This window comes from Larus michahellis, chromosome 3, assembly GCF_964199755.1.
Source record: "Larus michahellis chromosome 3, bLarMic1.1, whole genome shotgun sequence".
Taxonomy (NCBI): Eukaryota; Metazoa; Chordata; class Aves; order Charadriiformes; family Laridae; genus Larus; species Larus michahellis.
This window is the reverse complement of record NC_133898.1, coordinates 32,955,231-32,974,048: the sequence shown is the minus strand read 5'-3', so window position 1 is coordinate 32,974,048 and position 18,818 is coordinate 32,955,231. Positions and strand designations below refer to the sequence as shown.

General features: G+C 41.2%; 1 long non-coding RNA gene across 1 annotated transcript; it reads left to right on the top strand.

The window, feature by feature from the left end:
• The first annotated feature begins 564 nt into the window (after positions 1–564).
• LOC141740620 (uncharacterized) lies at positions 565–18,514 on the top strand. The gene is made up of 6 exons (XR_012586099.1): positions 565–654; positions 2,779–2,915; positions 3,631–3,806; positions 13,896–14,040; positions 14,146–14,198; positions 14,770–18,514. It is a non-coding gene; the product is annotated as an uncharacterized LOC141740620 (long non-coding RNA).
• Positions 18,515–18,818: the final 304 nt, after the last annotated feature.

Sequence of the window (18,818 nt, the reverse complement as noted above, 5' to 3'; positions counted from 1 at the left end):
TTTTGCTGCCTCAGCAAACTATAGGGTTTGGGCTGTTAACTACTTTCAGATGCTCTTTGTCTTTCAAGAAAGAAATAAAGAACATCCACATTGCTTTAGGCAAGTTAATGATTCTACAGAACACTTACCTTTTTTACCATATGCTTCACGGCAGATTAAAATCCTGAAGGAGCTAAGGATTATATACCATGTATGGTCCTTTGTCAGAAAAACATGTAGTCTGAACTAAAAGTGAATGGCTGAATGTGACATTTATATTCATTGTTTTTACAGAACTGCATACTGAGGATGTTTGATTTTACTCAAAAAGATCCCAAAGCAGAGGTTTTGTAGATGCTTTGATTTCTCAGGGTCTCTTAAGGTTATGACAAGCAGTTCACAGTGGCAGCTGAGAAAACTAGAGACTTGCGTATCCATTTCTGTAAAATTAGAAGGAAATCTGGCCTAACTTGGCAAAGAGGAGATGTGCCTAAAATTTTCAGGAACTCAGAATTCTTGGGGATTGTGTGTGAGCATATGTGTTTGTGTGAATTACTTTTCATTCGCATTCTTTTCCTTGCACCACAAAACAAAAGTTTCTTGTCTACAGGAAAAATGTGAGAGAAGAGAGAAAAGAGAAAGAAATTCAAATGAAATGACATTTGAATCTCACAGGTAAAGAAAACCTCATTGTTTTTATCAATTTTCTCTAGATCTGGATGTTACAGCAAATTGCTCTCCTCCTTGTACTGTTTGTCTGTTATTATTGTTATGGTTAATTATTATTGTTAGTGTATTATTAATGGACATGTCTGCCTGTTGCTGCTATTTATGAATGAACAAAATCACATTCCGCCATTCATAGAAATCATCTGTAGAAAGTAATAATAGAATAATTTTCTATCAGAGGATTGAAAACTGATAGGTGCTCAAGAGCTACTGCTAAAAGGACTCAGAAGTTAAATTTGAATGAGCATGAATACTTTCAAAGTGTTTTGTAAGAGCTGAAAAATAATCATACGTGCAAAGTGCAAGTTTGAGAAAGCCGACGCTGTGGCACATGCAGATACTTGCAATATTCATAGTTCTGTTTTGTACACATATTTGCTTGTTGGTGCATGAATGCGCTTATTTTGTGAGTGCACTTCGGGCACAGTTATCATAAGAGCATGCGCGTATATATAACTATGCATGCCTATCGGCACAAGTTATTAAGGTTGCCCAAACCTATCTGATCCTGGTGTATAGGCTTCACAAACTTCACCCATTTGGAATAAAATTTTACGTAATGTATGTCTGCCCGCACTTTTTTTTTTTACTGCAAATTTCAAACATAATAGTTCAACATTTGCTAAAAAAAGGAAGGCAAAAAAAAAAACAACTAAGAAAACACATACTGTTTCACTCTTAATCAGACATCCTGGAAAGGTTTAATTTGTGTCACTGTGGCTTTTGGGTTTCAGAATAGCGAATTGGATTGAGGGGAACTTTGAACTGAACCAGAACTTAAAGAAGTCAGGAAGGTGGGGGAAAGTGAAATCTGATATGGAGCCGGCAGGTAGCCAGGACTATCTGGGCAAGGTGATGCATAAGAAAGGAAGAGAGATTTATTGTGAGAGATGAGTGACCAGAGGATGAGGAGTCAAAGGCAGGGAAAAGGAAGGTTTGCTACAGCAGTATTTTGAAGAGAACGAGGCAGCAAGTGTCAGTCTTGGGGTGATCAAAAAAACCCCACAGCCCTTGTGCCCCTCTAGCACGTGGAATGGCACCAAGTGTCTGTGAAAGTCACTGACAAGATCTTAATTTCCTCTCATCCCCATCCACACAAGCACTGTCAATGTACTACTGCCATCATCTACTATGACAACGGTTGCACCAGTCGCAGAGATCTGTGCATTGGTTTCAGTGTTCCCAGCTCTGCTGATTCTGGAAGTCAGCAAATGCAAAGATGCCAAAAATATGCTGATGAAACCTTAGTATTCTTCTTTATTTCCATTGGGTACCGCTCTCATGATAAGTATAATAACTTTTCATTAGTTTAGTCTGCCTTTACTCTGCTGAAAAGCTTAAGGAAAGCTAGGCATAGCTTTTATTTAACTTTTCCCTGGAGCTTCTTCCCTGCACGCAGCAACAGTGGCTGTCTGTCATGTATCTAAAGTGTGCTAAAACAGAGGGAACACTGCATTTTGCCTTTATTGTCAGGAAGCGTCAAAAGTATTAATAGCATAAGTTTTGCTAGCTAGCTAAAATTCTCACACTGCAATCTTGTGCATCAGCATTTTTTTTTTTACCACAGATGGTCATTTATGTAACACTGTTGGAAACTGTGGCTGTGTTCCACAGCAACAGGAAAATGGGATACATCTGCACTGTGTGGGGAAAAATACAAATGAACTAGAAGCTAGGCAAACATTTAAATTACAGGGAAACGGGACTGCGATAAGCCCTGGCCTGCATGAGCAGGAAGAGAGTGTCAGCCTCACCCATGCCCTGAAAAAATGGTCGCATTTATGGCCTACTCTATTGTGCTGAGTGGAAGTTTGTTTATGCGGGACCTTCCTTCCCTCAGGACTTCCTCTGAGAGGAAATGTCGTCACTATTCAGTAGGGGTCAATTGTTATGCGTTCAAAACTCAAGCATAAAATACTATCCCTGAATGCAACAAAGTGGAACGGAATCAATAAGATTTCTCCATTTACATATTTAGAAACACAACAGTTATTCTTACTCACTAATACTTTCAGAATGCTGAGAAAAATCAAACAGGTCTTGAGTAGCTAAAATAATATTGTTTTACAGGTACCCCAGACACTACTCAGCATTTGGTGAATCCCACCACTTTTGTCAGCTCTGCTATGGGAATGTGTTTTGAATGGAAGAAGGCTAAAAAGCCCGCAGCTGTAAAACCAGGGTCATGCTCTTACGGGAATTCTTGGGTAAGTCTGGTCTGTGTTTTGGACCAAAGTGCTGTGGATCTGAAGTGCTCTGAAGAGCACTTTTCTGAGGCCATATTTGCAGCTTAGATGTTCCCTGAGTTTTATTTTTCCCTCACGGTGAAACAGGAATGTTGTTTGAGATAAAAGAGCTAATATTAGTGTTGCTCTCCCTTTGCTCTTGTCATTGTGCTGTCAGTCAAATGAAATAACTATGGATGAGACTTGTGGATGGGGAATACACTGAACTCTTAGAGTGACAGAATGACAGAATGACTGAGGTTGGAAGAAGCCTCTGCAGATCACCTCGTCTCATCCAACCTCTTGCTCAGGCAGGGTCAGCTAGAGCTGCTTGCCCAGGACAGTGTCTAGTTCGATGAGTGTCTCTGAAGCGTGGAGACTCTACAACCTCTCTGGGCAACCTGCTCCAGTGTTTGGTCACCCTCACAGTAAAAAAGTATTTTTCTTATGTTTAAATGGAATTTTCTGTATTTCCACTTGTGCCCATTGTCCGTGTGCTTTTGTCAGGCTCATGGTAACTGTGCTGTCTGGCACCAGCCATGCTGGAAAGGTGCTGGGCACCAACCAGACAAAGGCACAACTGAAAATTTTTGTTCCCCACTCACAAGAGGCAGTTAGTAAACTTTTCTCTCTTAGGTGAGTAGACTTTGTCTCCAGGTATGTATTGGCTCACACTTTTATTTTCATTTTGCTGTAGGACACCTGAAAACAAAGGACGGTGGGGAACTGACTAGGGTCCACCCAGTCTGCAGGGCACATTTGTGTCCAGAAGAGGCATCACAACCATGGCCAATATTGAACTCTCTGTCTCTTGAAGTTTCAAGTTTCAATGTCCATGAAGTCTTCTTCCCTATTGCATGGTCTATACTAAAAGTAAGGTGCCTATCCTCTCTCAGATAACTTATCCTAAGGGTGAGGTAAAACAGTCCAGGGGGCAAGGAAATGTTACTTAATCTTTCCAGTGGAGCACTTAAGAACTCTCCTCCAAGGACAATATAGAAAATAAAACACAGCAAAACATTACAGATTGGTGTCACAGAATCACAGAATTGTAGGGGTTGGAAGGCACCTTCAGAGATCATCTAGTCCAACCCCCCTGCCAAAGCAGGTTCACCTGGAGCAGGCTGGACAGGAACGCATCCAGGCGGGTTTTGAGTATCTCCAGAGAAGGGGACTCCGCAACCTCTCTGAGCGGCCTGTGTCAACCTGATTATAGCTCTAGATAAAGCACCATAGCCTACAAGCTGGTTTTATCACAGCTAGAGACCTGGTCCAACATGTTTAAGCTGATTCTTCCCTCTTTCCTCGCTTTCTCTGCCTTTTTCTCTCCTTCCCGCCCTCCCTCGTGCACCCACACGCGGGGATTAGCCAGGTTTTCAGCCTCTCAGGGAAGGAATAAGCGGAGGGCCTTTCCTTTTGCACGTGTACACGTAGCCTTTCTGCCGAGCCCTGCAGTCCTTGCAGCCCCAGCTCCGGGCCGCGGCCAGGCCACCAGCTCCTTGCATCGCATCTGAAAGAATGTCGCCTGTGAGGCAGAAATTCCCACCATGAGAATCGGGCCTCTGTGTTGCACAACAAAGGCCACCGCATTGTCTCCCTGTTAAGCGAGTGTTAAAATGCGCATATGTTGGCCAGGGCTGTCGCATATGAGGGTCCATTTAGGAAGCGGTGGTTTTTCCCCACCGCTGACTGCTCTGAATCCCCTCATATTAGCACATTAGCACACATGCGGGCCTTCTTATCAGATTAGCTACAGTTGTCACAGATTAGTTCACCCTGTGAAGGAGCCGCAAAGGTACCTTTGACCATTCATTCAAAACAGCCAGAAAGGTTTTGGGTTTTTTTCTTATCTTCAACCATCAGACTGCAAAGCAAATTAAAGGGAAAGCCTCTCTCGCTTTCTCTCTCTCTCATTTTGGTAACAGGATAACTGAAGGATGGATATTAGGGTGGACTAAACAGACAGACATTAATGGATACCTAATATTCATCTCGAAAATATTTATTTAACCCCTTAAAAAACATTTCTGTGTTTTCTTTCCTCACCAATGACAATACTCTTTAGTTGAGATGCAACCTTCTGAAGCTCAAATTTGCTTTTTCCTGTTTTGCTTCTCTTCTTTTTTTCCCTCTCCTTTTTTTTTTTAATTACAGCTAATTTACAGTGTGGTTCAATGATCACTATTCTGCAGGCTGGGAGTGGGGGAGAGGAAAAGACTTGCTAGTAGCTCGTTACATTATTTATTTAACCCACCTTGCTCCTTAAAAGATTGTGATAGCTGGTAAAATAAACAATGACTCAAAATACCTTAGGCATGACTTGCAGTCTACACAGGCGTCAAGACTGAGCCTAGAGAAGTGGAACCCACCTTGGAAGTGTAGTGACAGCAGGGATTCCAACAGTCATCTCTGAATGAACATGGTGGTAAAGGAGGCCTAGAAAGTTATAAAAACATACAGCTGAAACTGCTGGTTAGCATTCACACCTTTGGCACAAAAAAAATTACGGAAGGAAACTGTGGTGAGGAAGGAATGCAGCAATTCCTTACACCTCGGTGCTTTCTAGGGGAGGTGTTCCACATCCTTGCTGCTGGGTGTAGCATTACTGTGCTCAGTTTGAGCATGTCCATGAGCCAGAGAAGAAGAATGAGAGGGCAGTGCTGGTGCCCTTAATGCTCTCTGCAGAAGAGCTGTGCTGCCTGCATATGGGAGACAGAGGGGACAACTCTTAGTTCCAGGACTGGTGTTCCCTTTGTTGTACTAGTGGGCTTTGAGAGTAGACCTGCAGTCTCTGCTCATTGGTCTAGTGCAGTATATTTTCTCTAGGAAATGAAGAAGTAATCAAAAATCGAGCTGTAACTCTTTTCTGATTGCAGGTAACCAAGCTGCATTATCATTAGTAGGACTTTAATTGTTAACTCTTCATTCAGCTTCTCCCACAAATGCTGGAGCGCAGTCTTATCAATATTGTTTACCAGTCTGTTTCTCCACACAGGCGTAAACCTGGCTCTGTAAACAGTAGAAAGTACAATAGATCATTTGTAAGAGCACTAGTGCATTAAAGAGGCTGGAGTTTCGGTGCTTCTGAGCAAACAGCCCGACTGTCTGTTCTCAAATGCAATCATACTCTTCTAAGACTGCAACTTTAGGCTCAGAGCATGAACTTCTTGGTCCTGGAATCATATGTGACCATGAAGCCCTAAAATGTTCCCAGCCTAGTTCTGACTCACTTTGTAGATCCTGATGACATGCAACAATATTTCTACTGCAGTAATTTTTTATTTTATTGTTTTCAAATCATAGTGCCACATCTATAAGACAGGGCTGTGAAGGATGTGGCAAAGCCATCCCTTAGAGCCCTATGTCAAGAAAACTTACATCACTGATGGTGCCTCCCAGCTCTAAGTTATGAACAACAATTTATGATCAAGATAGTGAGGCAAGCGCAGTAACAACAAAGCGGGGTTTATGTGGGAGAAATCAAGCAGTTACACCCTGCTTTTGCTTTAAGTGGTTGCATCTTATTAGCTGATGAAAAGAGTCTCCATGCTATGAAGTTACGAGAGGAGTTCATTGTGACATCTGTTTCTTCTTTTGTCAGATAGGATGCTAAAACCTTACATTATTAATTTCCTGTCTTGTTTTCTGATAACAAGCATCACTGTTTGTATTTTTATATTTCCACATGCACCTAGTTCAGTATGGTCATTTTAAAATTCTATTTCATTATAAATCTCTCTCTCTATAAATATGGCGTTAACTGATTTGTTCCAGTTTTGAATTTCTCTTTTGAAAGGGTGTGATATGAAAAGTAGCAGTGAAAGTAGAATTTTAGTTCTCAAAATTATTATTTCCCTATCAATCGGGAAATTATTTTCTGTGTTTCTGTGAAAAACAGTTTTTCAGTCCTCCACTGACATCTTTCAAATGCACCCACTGTAAGTCTGTGTAGCTTATGCACTGGCTTCAGTCATTAACTTGAATTTAGCAAAGCTGTTTTGTTGATGATCGTTCTGTCTTTATCCCAAAGCAAGAAAATAGCTACAGAGCTAAAGGCCTACATTCCCAGTAATTACATCTCTTTTTCTTCCTTAAATAAGCACATAGGAGTCTGGGTCAGAGTATGAATCTTCTGGTTCCATTAGTTATTGTTACTACGTTGTCCCAAGTGTCAACTGTCTTGCCAGTGTGAGTAAAGTGTCCCACTTCGAGAGACCCTGTTGAACGTGAAAGTGCTGATTTTCACACAGTCCTCTTCACTTAATGAAGTTGAGTGAGTGTTGTCTGCAGCAAGCATTTTGGTGCTCAGGATGTAGAGTATTTTCCGTAGTGCCAATTCAAATCCAAACAGTAATCTTCCATGCCCCCAAAGCAAAATTTAACCTCAGTCTACCAAACATTTGATTTTTATCTAAATGATAAAACAGTCTGTCTTGCTTGCCTTGGGGAAAGAGGCTTGAATTGAGACCTGTGGCATTTTATGCTTTGCTTCATGCAACTGAGTCCCTGGCAGCTAACTCTGCATCTCATTTCTCTTATGACATGATGGTTTTCTCCCCTTCCACAATCCCAGGCAGTGTGGCAGCCTGATCTGTGAGCTGCCGATGCAGTCATGACATATAGCATGCGGGGTCAGAAAACGGTGGGGAGGCAATGCCATTGGGGATGGAGATGGAGAGCTATTGCCTGCTGTGATCCATGTGTGGAGAAAAAGCCAGGCTGGACAGCATGCTCCCTGGCAGGAGCCCAGCACCACTGCCTCCCTGCCCAGGTCCTGTCACCTACCCGCTTGCTTTTGTCACCTCAAGCGGTCTGGCACACTGGGAGAGAAGCAACTTGACATGTCTGCATGACACACAGTTTTGACCCTTCTTCAGTTCTGTGATGCAGCTCATAGAAGAAACTTCTTGGCTTTGGTCGTTTATGACCTAGTCAAAAGAAACACATAATTTTCTTTGAAATATCCCTGAATTTTTAAAAACTCATTGCTATCAAAATATCAACAACATGTTTTTGAATTATTTGAGTTGCCCTTATTTGTTTCAATGAGCGTCTCCTTATTTTAACACACTGGATTAAACTCAGGCTTGATCAAACACAAATAGTAAATCAATTATTTTGAACACAGGAGAGCCGCTTCACGTAAAAGTCTTTCCCATGCTGATGAACTCCTGAAAGCTCCATGGCTGCGGACCTGCTCTGGGGAGCCTTGTTCTCATTGATAGTGTTGCTTATTGTGAGAATATTGGCTACGCAAGTCCTGACACTTGGTGTGCAGATTTGCATTCCAATACTCGGAGCGCTCTGTAAGGGTGCACAGGGCTGGTATGCCGGCTCTCGAAGCACAATGGGAATTATGGATATGTGTCTCTGGGCCAACAATTATTTCCATGTGCTTGCTAAACGAGTGCAGGGAGGGAAGGCTTTCCTCTTGTTTAGTCTTTATCACTGTCTTTGGTGCTGTATTGCATTTTAATATAAACCTCCCCCCACCCCCTTCACAACTACCTCAACCCAGCCCTGTTAGATATTTGCCTGGCTTTCATTAAAACACTAGTGCATGAAAAGCTGGAAGTTCACAGGGCTGGAGGGCATCTTTGCTGAAGCTGGAATCTTTGGTAAATAACTTGCTGCACTTTTGGAAGTGTTAAAAGTAACTAAGCACCTAATGAACGAGTACCTGAACAATAGAGTTAGTCAAACTACTCCCACGATTCTTTTTTGCTAGTAGAAGTAAATAAATAGTAAATGTTTTTTCAACCGCTATATATTGTTGGCAGCTCAGACTCCCTATCATACGGGTGTAGGTTCACAGGGCTAAAGAATATCATACTAGTGTACACTGCCCTGTCTAGCTATCAAAAGCACCAGGTCTGTGGGCAGACTTAGGCTTTTCCTTCTGTCAGAATAGGCTGGACTACAAAAATAACAGTATCAGAGCAGCAGCTGGCTTAGTCACATAATGCTCTGCTATATAGTCTGGACTTCTTGTTTTCATTTCACTTTCCTTTGTTTTAGAGACAAAAAAGGAAGCCCTTGGGGGAAAAGACTTCCAAGTTTATTGCTTGACCAAAGTTAGCTGACTCCGGCATAAGCAGCCTTTATTAACTGGAGCTTTAACATTTCTTTCTCTGAATGTAACATTGACACTGGCGCTTCTGTTCAGCCACAGGACCAGTACCAAACAGGCCCTGGTGCAGGGCAGCAGGCTTTCTCACGCTGCTTTTCCAACAGTTGTACTGTCATCTACCGTGTACTATCCCTAGGGTTAATAGATAAATCACTGTACAGTCATAAACATCCTAGACTCTGCCCGTAGACTGCCCAATTAGGTATCACTCTGTGCTGTGTGGCTTCTATTTTAGGAAATGGTTTGAGATCACCAAACTGTTCTTCACATGGACACAACAAGCCTTTGCCAGTGCCACCTCTACTATAATTTGAAATCCGTGGCCTGTGTCAGGGACTGATGGAGCTCCCGTATGGATGGGAAAGGGGGAGAGCTGGACTATTCCATGGCAGCTCCTCTGCCAAGTGACAAGTACTCCTACTGATCCCACTCCTGCTACACTGCACTGGGCTGGTTGAGGGCAGCCCAGTTACTGAGCCAGCTGCACCAGCCATCTAGTTTCAGTGCGCTGTTCTTATGGAAAAGAAACAGTGATGTCCTGATCAGCCATATCAATATGTGAAGCCAGATAAAGCTGTAGTGCAGAAAATAGTCCCTGCATATACAGAACAACTTAAAACTTATTGCTGTAAAGGACACTTTTTAGCTAACAGTGCTGGCCCTATATTAGACTGTGTTGCTCTTGCTAAAAGGGCCAATTCCATTGCTTCAGTCCTTTGATGGAAGATCACATAAAAAGACCACATAAAAGAGGAATGAAATGAAGAATAACACTAGAAATTTTATCCAAGGTGCCTGTAATACTGTATATTGGTGATGGATGGTGATGGATGACTAAATATTTTTGAGTCTTCATAGCATTGTGCAGCTCAGCAGAGTGTGATACACTGTCTTCTTTCTTTCGCTTTTTATGCTGAGCTATATGAACAGCCGTCTGGGATCCTGAAGCAGCAAGTTAAATATTTTGTCTATAAGGTCACTTTTGTTATCACATGTGGTGTTGCAAGGAAATTTCCAACTTAGTTTCAAAACAGCTTTGGCAGAGCATGAGATTCAAGCCAAGAAAGCCTCCTCCTCCTTTTCCCAGCTTCTGTCAACACCCGATCAAGGGTCGGCAACCTAAACCCGGCTCATATGTAGCTGGCTAGCTCGTTTTTTTTATTTCTCCAGGGACAAAAGCAGACTTCATCACTAAGATAATGACCCTCCCTTCCAGCAGTGAGTGAGGTCTAGAAACCCTCTTCTTAGGTGCGTCGCATAATCTAGGTTTTTTGCTTTCCATACTGGGGTTAGGCATGCAGTATATATTTCAGTTAAAACAAACGCTGCTCCCAACATGTCTGGCTTGCTCTTTTGACACAGTTTCTTGAACAGGATTTTACTTGCCAGTTAGCTGTCAAAAGGTTGGAGAAAAGATAAATCTTTATTCGGATAAGCTGTGCTGTGTTAGATACTTATAGTGGAGCTCACCTTTTGTAATAACCAGTTTATGTTTTTCTCACACTATATCTCCTGTGTTTTGCTATAAATTTGTCCTTATAGCTTTTCTTGCGTGTCTCAGTCTGTGTCAAAAATAGAAACAGGCATCTAAATTGTGTCCTCTGTCCTGTTCCCTGCCTTTGAAGAATCTCTATAGACCAAAGGATCAGTAATATTCAGGAACAGATATATTCAAGACAGGTACCGATCATTACCCCTATGGATCTGGTCGCCAATAAACTGCAAATAAGTCTTCATTCAAGATCCCAGATCAGGCTCCACTTCCCTACTCAGCAGGCAGCTGTATTTGGATACAAGTACTGGATCCAGGAGCCTTGAAGTTTCCCTGAGTCTGGTCAGGCTCAAACAGCTTGCTTTGGTTTTTCAGAGACTTCTTGAAGATCTACCTTTTTTCGTCCCTAGACTTCAGTCATGCTACTGTTTAAGGTGTTCTTATTTGCAGAGACAGCTGTTCATTGATGTTCATGTTTTCTCTTCTCTGATGCCAACCAGCTGATTAATTTTACTCCAACACCTTCAATAATACAGCAGTTTCATCAGATAGATGAGATTCAGACCATTTCATAGAGTACCTACTTTTCATTCACGACTACCCCATCACTCAACTAGAGGCTCATAGAGACAAAGCCTAGTTTTCAGAGAAACTATCAAAGTGATCAAGAGGAGCCCTGAATTTTCTAATTCAACATTCTACTGATCCTGCCGGATAAAGAGCACCACGTTCTTGTCCTTGCTTAGTTCTGTAAAAAAAACCCAACCCTATATACAAACTGAAGTGCGGAAGCCAAACATTGAAAAAAAAATGAACTGAAACTGGCTGGGTAGTGGAGAAAATTTAGGAAGAGAAAGGGTAGAAGATGTTGGGAAAGATAATAGGTAGTGGCAATGCTAACTTATAAAGCGCCTTCTTTTAAAAAATAAACAAAAATCAAACAGGAAAAAAAAAAAACAGAAAAAAAAAAGGATTGTAGTGGAGAGGGTTGCTATAGTGAGAGTAATCTTACGACCTAATGTGTGAGTGCTCTCAAAAGACTGGATGTTCCAGTTCAGTGAAGCAAGATGGCCCCCTGCAGTATTGTTAGCCCCCTCACAAAGAAATTTTGCTTCTAATCTAAGAACATCACTGCACAAAACACCAACAGATCTGCTGTGGTTTACCATTAGTTTCACTCAAAACACAAGGTAAACATTCTTTCTTTACTTTAAAACACCAGTCAAAAATAGAAGTCTTCAGTTACCAACTTTGCTCCTTGTGGTTCTGAATGCCTTCTGCACGGTTCTGACGTGAGACTGAAACAAAATTGGTTTTAGAGTAATACCTCTGAACCCCTGGGAAACAAAAATACTCTCTCAAACTCGTGTGGTAAAGATTGCAATGGGGTAATAGTAAAGACTGAAAAGAAAGCCTTGCCAGAGTTGTGAAGCCAGGAGAGAAGTAGAACTTCTTCATGAGTGAGAAGGTAAATATCAGAAAAAAAGCACCGTGCTCTGCATGCGTTTGGAATAGGAACATTGATGCATATTGTGTGCATGAAAAGCTTTTTATTTCTCCCATCCTATTACGTTTTCCTGACACTAGTGAGAATAGAATAGCATACTTTTTTGAAAAGAAAAGAAGTTTTTTTACAATATATTGTTATTTTGGCAACATTTGGGGTTTTCAGGTTATCAAATTCTTTTCACTGACACAGCAAATCACTATAAATTATGTGCCTTGTAGCAACACATTTTCATGCTTTAGAATGTGTACATACTGTGGAGTTGTATATGGATAATCAATATACATCTGTAACCTGTGCCTGGTATTATGCAGCAAAATGCAGGATTTACTGTTTATTTATGCAGGGATGTGCAGTTAACTTCCCTCTGAAGTATGTGAGACTTCTTTGACTGCCATCTGCAACTTAAAGCACCATCCAGGTCACACATTGCAAAAGCTGGAAAAGGAGAGGAGGAGCAGATAAAAAGGGACTCAAATATTTTCTTAGCAATTAAATACAATGGTTCATAAGGTTCACTAAGTCAAATAAATTCCTTTCCTAGTCCTGTTTCCTCTCCCCCATCCCCTGCTCTGTATACCTCTATGATTTCTATTCCTATTATTTGCAAGGCAGCAACACTATGCCCAGTGCTTGACAGAGAGATCTGCCAGACAACCGGAAGTAAAAGAATTCGAAATGAAGGCTGTTTCATAATAATTCTAATTCGTGCTTTAGCTTGTTGCCATCAGATTTTTCAACCTAACTCAGAAATCAAAAATGGACCTGGGAAGTTTGAATGAGTGTGAACTTTAATAAAAAATTAATTTCCTCCCTACCTCCCAATGCTGAACTTAACACATCACTCACCGAAACCCACCCAAGCTCTAAAGACTGACTGTTGTGAGGTCTGTGTGGCCTTCTACAGACTGCTTTGGTGTGGGAGCTTGGATTGTTTTTGACCCTGTGACACTGAATGGCCAAGAGCTTCCATGCAAGCACAATGGTGCTGTTAGTGCCCATTACTAAAAGCCTTCTTGTTTCTTTCAACTGCTCACAGGCCTCCTAAACAATGAAAGAAATCCATACATCATTAATAAGGAGATTTAATTTAAATTCTGCTCTAAGAGAATTCTCAGATATCCTCCTCATTTATTTTTTTTTTTTAAGTGAAAATTGCTGAAGTCTGATGTAAGGCAGAATCTTAATGCAGAGAAGTGTTGGGCCTTATTTAGGAATGCCTGGAAACTAGTGGGAATTGTAATCATGAAGCAAACTAGAAAGCAGTACTGGCACACCAGTGAGCAGCTCCCATAGAATGAAAGCCCGCTGAGTTTGGGGGTACGTCAGCTAGTGAAAAAAGGTCTGTGAGCCTTTCTGTGAAATGATCTGTTTTGACTCGAGCGATTTTACAACTTTTAAATTTCTAATGATGGCAACTTTATTTTTATTGGGACTACATGTATTCAGAATTTCTAACAGCCATTTGTCACTCAGAACGGACTCATTTTCACTAGAAAAGGGAATTGCTAAACTCCGGCAGAAAGTTGACGTGAAAGAAAATGGAACAGGATAGCCCATATTTGCCTTTGTAGTGAAAGGCTGTTAATATACACATCAATAATTTCACTTCTAATGGTGAACACTTGACACAGTTAAAAATCAGCCAGTACAAAAAAATCCGGGTTATTTGTCACATGAAAATAATGTGAGTTAACTTTGCCTCAGCCCTATCTCTACTGTCCTCAGTGGAATGAATTACATGAGGAATGAATGCTGATTAGGGCTTTCAAGAGGTTTTATTCTGCTGTCACTTTGAATTTGAAACCATTTTCTCATTTTGATATTTTTTAGGAAACTAAATAACAACAACAGAAGATTTCAGAGAAACCTCTAAGTTGGACTATATTGCGTGAGAGATTGGTTTATACTGCGAAGATTAATCCATCTGCCCAAGTAAGGCCAGAAGCAACTAATGCTGCCTTCAGTGTAGGTGTATGTAAGTAACATCTTTAAATGTTTAAAAGAGATTCTAGTGCAGAATGAGCCAGCATACTAATAATTAGGTGGAGAACAACTATTGTATCATGCTTATTCTTCACAGGTTCCAATAACCATGCTGAATTCCTCGTTGAGTGTGTTTTGGTAAAGTAGCAGGTATCTATCCATCTACGTATCTATCTATGTGTGGGCATGCACGCACACACACAAATATATATACATTTATTTAGAGAGAGAGAAAAATACTTGGAAGAGAAAGTCTTCTCATGCTATTAAATCTAATTTAATGCCTTTGAATTAAATAAAGTTATTCTGTCGTTACACTAGACTCACAGCAGAGTTTGTATTTTAGCAGATAGAAACGTTATATAAACTCAGAATGCACTCCTCGTACAGCTCATGCATAATTCTTTTTAAGTTAGGTGAATCAAATTGGCTCAGAAAAAGGTTATATATAAAAATATAATTTTATATACATATATAACATACATACATATATATATATATATATAAAAAAAAATTTGGAGATATATATTATAGATACATCTCCAAGTCTGCTCTCTGATGTGTATTATGGCTTCCAATGAAGCTGCAAAAAAATTCCAGAGACCTCTCTAAGGCACATTCACTGATTCTTTTACCCCAGGCCCCCTGATATCTGTAAACGTGAGCAGGGCCTTATCAAAAATAATACATTTGGTTTAAAGATTCTTAAATTCTTTTGCAGCTACTCCCAATGTAACTTGAGGAAGACACAACCTTGGGCCTCTGTGGAAAACTTCTTGTTTTGAGGGGATTCTGGAACTTGTCTCTATGTCAGGTTTTCACACTGTACTCAGCAAGTACACGATTGCTTTACAGAGCAGTGAAATATGATTTCTTTGCCATAAATGTTTAGGCAGCAATACCAAACTACTGCTTAAAACAGGAAATTAAGAATACTTTTTTGATTTAATTTGTTTTGGAAATTTAGGATAGGAAAAAGTATATATGCTTCTGAGGATGAAATATTTCTTTGGAATTTGGGTACGTCCGCATTAATATTTCAGTGTGGGTCAGGCCTGTGTTTTTAAAGTGAATCTCTTGCTTGTCCCCAGCCACCATGGGTTGGTTCTGACCAGAGAGAGCGCAAACTGGATTCTTTTAGGAAGTCATTAAGCCAAAAGATGCAAACATAATACACTCCCAACCACCAACTGGCAAATCAATTCACACTTGAATATTCCTTTGAATGTGTAAATAAGTTCATGTTGAGCATGTACAAGTCCTTGCTATGTTTGTTTTCACAAATATTTGAGCAACTGAGCCTCATTAGCTAGAACAGTATCAGAGCCTCGATCACAAAGTCACTTGAATGAATATGCATGAAATCACCATTAGTTTTGCATTTAGAGTAACTATTCTGCATACATATTTAACCAGGAAATGGACAGCAAAGAAGCCATGCCACACGTTCCCTTGAGCTCAAGTGAGAAAAGTATTTCAGGCCTGATTTTTTTACTGCTTTGCATCTTGTATGTTTCTGCAAAATGACTGTGAAACATTATCCATTCTGTTTTGAAAACATCTCACAACAATGAATAATGTTGTTTCAGTAAGTACTTACTTTATTCATCTGTCTGTATCTAATTTTTGCTTATGCTTAGAATGTAAACTTTTGAGAACAGGGACATACCATATTGGTACTATGCCTGGCAGAGTAGGATCGTGTTCAATGTCTGGAACTCCTAGGCACTGTCACAATGTTAGAGTGTAGTTATGCAATGTTGAAGCTGCTGAAGCCTCAGTCATCTCATATTTAGAAACTTGTAAATTGTAGAGGATATATGTAATCAAACTGTATGTTAATATAAGAGTCCAGAGAATACTGATCACTACGTTGTAGAAAGGGCAATCACAGATACTCATTCCATGAGCAGAAAGGCAAAATTTGCTGAATAAGGCAGGAGTTAGGAATTATTACCTATGCTCTAGTAAATACATTTAAGGGACGACATTATGATCATGTCAAACCATGACCAAAATTGGAGAGTCTAGCATGGGAAACATTATTTTCTGCTCCCTCCCTTCCTCCTCTCCTTCTCCACCCCCACTCTTTTGTTCTTTGCCATTCAGTGTTTTGGTTCAAGTTAATTAAAGATTCCTGTTGCAGCCTCCTGGAGTGAAATTCTGGCAGTGTGCCCAGTGCCGCCATAGTCATGTGTAAGCAGCCCCTCCAGTGAGCTCCATAATGTCTCTAAGAAACTATACAAAGAGGAAGAAAGAAACTGAATCCAGATGGAATGGGAAATCAGATATTTTTTCCATTTGTGCTGAAATCTGTGAAGGCTGCCCCATAGGTTGAAAGAGAAGGCAATTCACATACTCTGCAGTCTCAGGGAAAAGCATGTTTTCTCCCCCACCCCTCCGCCCTTCACTGAAGATGAATCTGTGAGAAAGCTTACAGTGAGACTGCGAACTCAGTAATGCAAAACATGTTTTCCCCACTCTGCTTTACTCTGCTAGCTATAGAAAGGTGTAGGACAGACCTGTCAGGGGAACACAAAAAACAAAACAAAAGACTCAAAAGAGTGACTCAGGCAGACAAAGTCTCTTCCTAATGACAGGGTTACAAGAGAATTTGATATCCAAACCAACATTTTGACACACAATTCATAGTGAAAAGAGAACTTAAGGCATTTTAAATGCCCAACAGGAGAGTAAACATGTCTAACACACTAAGCAATAACCACATCCTGAACTGCTTTTTGTTAGAAGGCACATTAAAAAGATTCCAAAAAATGTATAATACATAATCATTTCTTGGATCTCACATGCATAACAAAAATCGGGGATGTCCCTGGAGAAGCACAGATGTAGTGTATTTTGTTCTTGTGAGTCTGTCAACTTCAGTGCTTGGTTCTTAAAACAGGGCACTACACTTGGTTGGTAATTACTGAAGCATTCTCCTCTGGATCAATGACAGTATCATTAGAAATTAAATTGTGGATATTTGCAGGTATATTTTATGTATAAATTACAGTTTGCTTTCTGGCCGATTCTGTACTCACTAGGGGTATTCTGGAATTTGGTGGGGGAAAGGAATAAATCGTGAAACTATCTGCAGTATTGCTTGGTTTCTCTATGCATTTCATTTTACTGTCAGCACCATGTGAATTTGTTGCTCTCCAATGGCCTGTTCAGTTTTCCAGTATTTTGGTTGTTTAGGGGTAGGTGGTGTTACATGAAGATCAAATTTTGGCCAGGGTAATTATGCAAAAGAAGTCTTAAACTTAACAGCTGATTTCTATGTTGTCAAAGGACTAACTTTTAATTTTAAAATACCAGGGCAGCGTGATTTCTTGTCAGAGAGAACAACCTGTTGTAACTCAGGCGATGCCCCATTTGAGGGGCAGACTCGGGGCAGTGGTTATGGTTCAAGGTAGCAGAGTTTTAACTGATGGTTTAGAGCAATACTTCAGGTGAAATGAACCCGATAATTGTGGTGCAGATTTCTCCAAATAGCAGGTTGACTGGAATAGCTCTGTTTCCTTGTGACTAATTGGATGTTTTGTTTCCACTTTTTTTTTTTTTTTTTTAAGCAACAAAAACGGTCCAAAAATCTGTCCAGGTGAAAGGGGGAATAGATATATGCTGATATGGGTGTGTGTGCTTCTTGCCCTTTCAAACTTTTAAAGCCAGGCTGGGGTCAAATTACTGAAGCAGAACAGCTCTGTTGACAAACATGTGGTCTTCAAAAAACAATCCCAGTATGAGAGGTGCTGCTAATTTAAAATAACAGAGGGGGAGGGAAAATAAAAAGGGCGGGGGGGGGGGAGAGAGGGAAAACCAGCACCAGACTGCATGAAATCCAACCCAACCGCCACCTTCCCTGCTAGCCTCCTTTTGTGAGCCTGCCTTCCCTGCCGCGTGAATCAGCCATGGTTGGGGTTAAATGGGTAGCTTTTGTCTCCTCACAATGGCCGAGAGTGACAGGTTGAGCTAAATGATTTACTGGTGGAGATGATTTGAAGGACAGAGCTGGGCAGCCTTGGGAACACATGCACAAGAAAAGGACAGTAGCGAATCAGCCTCTCCTCCCCCTCCCGCTTCCATGGTTTTGACTGAAAGATCACAGAGCAAGTCTCTGACAGACACAAGGACCATTGAGAAGCTATTTTTATTGCTTATCCATGGCAGCCTTGCTTTGCTGAGAACAGACCTGAGGTTAATTAACCTTTAGGGGTTTTTTTTCCCTCTCTTTTTTTTTTTTCTTTAACGTTGTTTTTCTTATTGGGGATGCAGGCCCATAAGTTGGCAGGGTCACATGCCATGGGCAAAGGGAAAGTCTCTGTGTGACACTTCAGCGCAAGAAAGCTCAACAAACCCATCCCTAGCCAAAACAAAGCCTTCCACACAGAAAGGCGGTGCAGTGGGGCCGCAGTGAAGGCAGCTGCTCAGAGCGGAGCCATCCCAGCTGTTGTCAATTGGAATGTGCTAGAAACAGTGCCCCCTCCACCCCGCTAAACTGCCCTGGCGGCGACGGCACCGAGCGCTAATATGGATCCCAGATTGTTTCCTGAACACTGTTTGATCTGGCTGTGTGGGCGGGAATGAACCGGTCTGTCGGGATGCGGGACGTATCGGAGCGCTGCATTTTGCCTGTCTCCTCACGAGCAGGACAGGCAGGCAGGGACAAGATGGCGGGCGGGCTGTGGGCCCTCAGCACCGGCTCAGGGGAAGGCAGCTCCGAGCCTCCTCACTGCCTGCAAAGTGGGGAGCAGCGGGGGTTCGAGA